The 6498-nt window shown below is 37.1% G+C and overlaps 1 pseudogene; it reads right to left on the minus strand.

Moving 5' to 3' along the window:
* Positions 1 to 225: 225 nt before the first annotated feature.
* Positions 226 to 1394, minus strand: LOC117312107 (SH2/SH3 adapter protein NCK1 pseudogene; annotated as a pseudogene).
* Positions 1395 to 6498: the final 5104 nt, after the last annotated feature.

Raw genomic sequence — 6498 nt, forward strand, 5'->3', positions numbered from 1 at the left:
AAAAAGAGCAAAAAAACAATAAAACAGAAGACCAAGGATAAGGAATTGCTCTATGCAGACGTTTGGCGTCTGTAGTATATATGTATGGACTGAGTTATAATAAAAATACTTACGTATTAGAGTCAATTTTCATATAGAGTTAGAAACAGCAATTTCCAATCAAGCGTGATTGGACTGATATTTTCTCAGTCTTCAATTACATGATGAATTACAACTGTATAGCAGTCACTTCTGGTCAGCAGTATCATGATAAATCTTGATAAGATACAATTTTTCTCCCTGTTCACTTGTAAAAATTGGTGCCTTTTTATAATGTTCTACAAGTTCTTCCATGGTGCTGAATTTACGCTGCCCAATGCAGTAGACAGTTTCTTTTAGTTGGACTTTAAAATGCTTATTTTTCCCTTGTGCTTTTAGTGATACTGAAAAATCATTTGGCGGAGATTCACTATCATGAATGAGGAAATCAACTTCATGCCCTCTTTCATTTAATGCCATTTCTGCTTGGTGCCTGGTGACTTTCCCATAATACCATGGATTGCCAGCAAACTTTCCAGTAAGTGAAAGCCTAATGTAATCACACTGTGGAGGCGATGGTTCCAAACCTGAGGTTAATGGATTATTCTGCCTAATGGTAACATAGTTTTTCAGCACCACAGCAACCATTCCATTGGTCTTCCTGCATTTCCACCACTCAGGGTCATTTTCAAGTTTTTCAATAACATCCATTACATCGCCTTTCTCAAAATTAAGTTCTTCATCATTGGACGACCTGAATGGGTAAAGAGCCTGTACCAGATGTAACACTTGCCCAGTATTTAGGTTACTGACAACTGCTGCTAATTTCTCTGACAAAGAACCCACATGGTCACCCAAAGGACTGTCGCCTTCCTCAGTCATGTAGTTTGAAGGGAACCATCCAACATGTCCATTATAGCTACCCCACCACCACCCATCACTGCATTTCTCCATGACGATCATCTTTGTCCCTTTTATCAATGACAATTCATCCTCTCTCTCTGCCATGTCGTTAAATTTTACATAAGCAGGCACGTTGAGGTCATACAGACGTTCCCCTGGGTCAAAAAAGCTATCATCAGCAGGAGATGCAGAATCTGGCACATGAGGTTTTCTTTTCACTCTTCCAATGCCTAACGTATCCTTTAGGTTTTTTACAATCGATGCTTTCCGAGCACTGTTTTTCCTTTCCACATAGTTAGAAGGCACAAAACCCATTTTATCCATGGAATTTTGAACTCGCCACCAGGACTTAGAATCACCCAGAAGCCACAATCTCTCATTCTTCTTGATGTCCAGCTCTTGTTCTTATTGGGCCACATAATCAAATTTGGCTACTACCACCACTTCTTCTGCCATTTTTCAGCAGCTTCTGCACTGTTCAAATCCATACTTACTGCTCTTTCATCTGATAATCAGCGTTAAGGGAGCTGTCTTTATCACCTTAGGAATCCCCTTTGTCTCTCTAGAATTTGATTTCCTGTTTACTGTATTCTGCATGACATTCTTGAAATAAATCTCAAACTGCTTTCCTTTCTAGTCCAGACCCCATATATGGGCACAGTGTTTGAGCTGGGACTTCTTGGGCAGGTGCCAAGATTACAGTATTTTATCTGCATTTCAATTATTTTCTTTTAAACATTTTTTTTCTGTGACACTGTTTTTTTTAATTTATGGCAGTATGAAATGAAAACCATTTTCATTATTTAAGATGTCCATATACTATATTCACTCTAATAATCCAACAATGACCCTTAAGCTCCAATTCCTTCTTTATCTTATGGAACATATTTTTCTTCTCCCTCCCCATGACAATGCACATGCTGTTCTCTTCTTCAACTCTGCCCTTCTCTAATTTGTTTAAAATACCATTTTGGCAGGGGGTACGCGAAGTAAGGTTCTATTCAATACATCTCTCCACATTCCTTAAGTCCTAGAGTCCTTCTCACAAAATAAAACATTTAATTGTTTCTGAAAATATGGTTATGGAAAAAAAATTAAATACAGAAATATAGTAATACAATATAAAAAACTCCCACCAATCATTCATTCATTTTAATGAATTACCAAGTCAGGGTCAATTGTATTTCAAACATAGCCTCACATGCTTCCTTCACTGTTGCATCATTTTGAGATGCCCTACTTTTTAGGTCCATAAATATTTCAGTATATACCTGATAGATATAAAGATTCTTTCTTTAAAAAAAGGTATGCGGTGTGTGATTTTTTTAGTTATTATTTATTTTCTGGAATTTAAGCCCCATTATTTAAAATGTCCTGTCAGGTTGGATTTAGTGGTATGTAGGTAACTGCTAATAACTGAATTGAAGTTTCTGATTTCTAGCTTGAATCAATGAAACTCATCCTCCAAATCATTTCTCCATTCACTAAATCACAAAAAAGTCAGCACAACTATTAGTTTATTAACACATTACTGAAGTATTAGTAAGAATCACTGGAGATCCATGAAAACTTGTGCAACTTACCTAATTAAATGAGAGTTATACTGGGAGTCCTATCATGTATAATTTAAAGATGAAAGTTAGGGATCTTAAGACCCTAATTATGAGAATATGAAATAAAAATCCATAACAGTCTCAGGTTTGAAGGAAGCCACCGCCCCCAAAAAAATAACCTGCAATAAAATCCCTCTCAAGACTTAAATGAGGAACAAATACTACTCAATCTGAGTTGGAAAAATTATAGAAACATTGATTCAAGCCTCAATTTTTTTAACTTATGAATAAAGTAAGGTAAAACCTGAAAAGTTACATATTAAAATGTTAAAATAATAAGGAAAGTCTGAACATAGAAAAAGAAAACCCAGGTTTTCCAATTTTTTATAAAAATTGAAGCTGCTGGGACTTTCCTGGTGGCACAGTAGTTAAGAATCCGCCTGCCAAGGCAGGGAACACCGGTTTGAGCCCTGGTCCGGGAAGATCCCACATGCTGCGGAGCAACGAAGCCCATGTGCCACAATTACTGAGCCTGTGCTCTAGAGCCCGCGAACCACAACTACTAAGCCCATGGGCCACAACTACTGAAGCCCACGCGCCTAGAGCCCGTGCTCCACAACAAGAGAAGCCACCGCAATGAGAAGCCTGCACACAGAAACAAAGAATAGCTCTGCTTGCTGCAACTGGAGAAAGCCCGCGTGCAGCAACGAAGACCCAACCAACGTAGCCAAAAATAAATAAATAAATATATATTAAAAAAAAAAAGGCATACTTAAAAAAAAAAAGATTGAAGCTGCTGGAGTGAGCAGTGTGTATGTGTTTGGCAGCAGAGGATGGGGAGGGAGAAACGATTCAAACAACATGTATCCCTGTCATTGTTTTCTAAGGAGGCTCCTAGTAGAGGGCACATTGAACAAAGACTGAGCAAAGAGGTACAGACAGCTCTTCCTTACAAGCTCATAAACATAACAGTTTCTAAAGATTATATAGGTTTAAAAATATTCTTTCCCTGATACACTGAGAATAAAGTAGTTATTATATTAAACTAATAACTTTACAAAGGAAGTGTTATTATATTCATAAGAATTAGTTTATGCCTAAATATTTTGTTTTTATAGGATGTCAAATCTAAAAAAGAACAATATATGAGCAAGTTATCACATGAGATGTAGAAGTTACAGGCTAAAAGTTAATAAGATCACTTCTAAGGAAGTAAATAATTGTATGGAAAAAATAAGTTTCAACCAAATATATTAATCAAATATGCAAAACTTATGAATAAATAGCGCATTTAGGTAGGCAAAAATAATGAAACAAGGTCCTGAATGTTGACAAATTTTATTGGAAAATACTTCCAGAAATATCACAGGAGGGATGAAGGAGGAAGCTTCATGTCAGTAACATAGCAGGAGTGAAGATAGGCAGCCTGTGTGGTGGATTCTGGACGGGGGAAACAGACCATTGTAGATGTAGAATGCTTTCAGTAAAATCCAGATGACCAGTATCTTCCATAGAAAGAAGGACGGAAGTAGCCACAGCCATAACCACCATAGCCTCCACGACCATAGCTGGAACTATAGCCATAACCCAGGCCACCAAAACCACCAAGGCCATAACCAAAGCCACCATACTAGTTGCCGTAGTAGTAGCTCATTGTGACAGGGCTCGAGTATTAGGTTGGATGTTGAAGATGACTTTCTTAAGAATGAATATCACCTGCTGCCCCCAGACTTTTGTACTCCCTCCATGTGGGTGTGGTCAACCACAACACACAAGTGTCATTCTCTTTGAAAATCTATCTTTGGTGAAAAACAGTACTATTAAGTCATAACTTTCTTATGAAGGGGAGTTTCAAAGATGCATGAAATGTTTTATTTTTCCTTTGAAACATTTTTATTTTCCTTTTGTCATAACTTAAATTACATATATTCCTACAGTTAAAATATCAGCCTCCTTCACAATAGATAGATCATTTCTGGTATTTCCTGAGATCTTTGTCATTACCAGATAATATCTTCTTCATGTTTTCTTACACTCAATTTTTGTCTATTTTAAATATCATATTTTCTATCTCTTTTTCTCTTTGATTTTCAATAAATCAGGGTACCAAGTATTAAATAACCATGAATGGTTGAAACTAATCCAAAAATGGAAGACAAATTATTCAGAATAAAAACTACATTTCAGTGACTCTAATTTGTAAAGACAAACTCCATAGAAGGATATTCAAGTCACAATTGAGATAATACTTCTGGTATTAGTTTCCTAGGACTGCTGTAAAAAATAACCACTCATTGGTAATTTTTTTCCCAAAACAGGAGAAATTTAAGTTCTCATAGTTCTAAAAGCTGGAAGTCTAAAACCAAGATATTTACAGGGCCATACTCCCTATGAAGGCTCTGAGGAAAAATTATTCTTTGCTTCTTCCTAGCCTCTGGTGGTCCCTGGTAATTCTTAGCATCTCTTGTCTTGCTGCTACATCATTCCAATCTCTGCCTCAATCATCACAGGGCCTTCATCCCGTCTTGCGTGTGTGTGTGTGTTCATGTGTGTGCATGTGTGTGTGTCTAAATCTCTGTCTTCTTATAAGAACACCAGAAATTAGATTTGAGGCCCATCCTAATCTGGTATAAACTCATCTTAACCTGATTACATCTGTGAAGACTGTCTTTCCAAATAAGCTCACATTCACAGGTTAGAACTTTACGATTTCTTTTTAGGAGACATAATTCAGCTCCTTAACACTGCCTTTTTGATGAAACATACATCTTTTGTCAGATTGTATTTTGAAAATTAAGCTAAATTGAGATGAGTTTTCAGAAAATCACCTTCCTATATAGTTATAGGTTAGTTATGGTGGAAAGAAACATTTTGCATGAGATTTGGAAGGCAGGAAATTAAACTAAAGTTTAATCTCTCAGCCCTCCCTTTTGTGAGACAGGAAAACTACAGGGGAGTTGAGTGAGAGGGATGCCCTTTTCCCAGGGCTCGGAGACAAGGCTCTGCTCATTCCCCTTGAGTTGAGACCTTTCCAGTTATGGGAAAGACTCTGGGTATCTTTCACAAAGCTTGCTCTTCTTCTCCCACTGCCAGAGCAAAGAAGGGATCTTTCTCAAATTTTCACGGTGTGAACCTGGTAGAGTTCCTGTAGATAAAGCCCATAAAAGTGTGGGCGCCTCTAAGACAAAAGCCCCTTAGAGTTTCTCACTTTTGCACGAATCCATACTCAGCCTCTAGTAACTTGTCACAATGAGAGTTTGAATATTTGTAACAGTTTATGACTCCAGAGGCTTCTTCTGTTGGTAAGCAAATCTCAGCTGTGACTACAGATTCCCCCATTTCTCCAGATTTTAGGAGTGGTTTGTCCTGAAAACTCAGTTTTCTGCTAGATTCTAGAAAAGTCATTGATCTTTAGTTTGTGCAGCTTTATCTTGTTGTAAAGACCAGAGTGACAATTTCCAAGCTCTTGTCATGTCAGAGCTAAAACAAGAAGTCCGAAATTTTTATTTAATGGAAAATAGAGCAGTTATTTCATTATTTAAAGAATGGAAGACTTTAAAGTTTAGGTTGCACACAGAAAGGAGTACAGGTGAAATGAAGATTCATTTAATCAAACGATAAGTTTGATTGAATACCTGGAATATTAAAGTTATTTCACTTTGCTTTGAACAAAGTATATGATAAAAGGGAAAGATATAAATGGCCACTCATGGTCTTAGAAAGCCTGCCCTTTAGCTGTGGTCTAAAAATATCTATGTCTTGTGTGTCTATGATTTTCTGAGTATTGTAGCCTGGAGGCAGGGCTGAGGGTGAGGAATAGATTGAGCCACATGAGGGAGTATAGAGAAATGTAAAATGAAAGGTAGCGACTCCTATTTCTAAAGCAACTTAAAAGAGCTTAAGATTTCCATGGGCTAGGTTTATTCATCAAAGAATTCTGGAAAAGGTGGGGCACACTGGATGTGAAGGATGTGTAAGATTCATTGAACATCAACGAGAGAGACAGAAACTAGAAAGAGGCAAT

Source organism: Tursiops truncatus, chromosome 4 (genome assembly GCF_011762595.2).
Source record: "Tursiops truncatus isolate mTurTru1 chromosome 4, mTurTru1.mat.Y, whole genome shotgun sequence".
NCBI lineage: Eukaryota > Metazoa > Chordata > Mammalia > Artiodactyla > Delphinidae > Tursiops > Tursiops truncatus.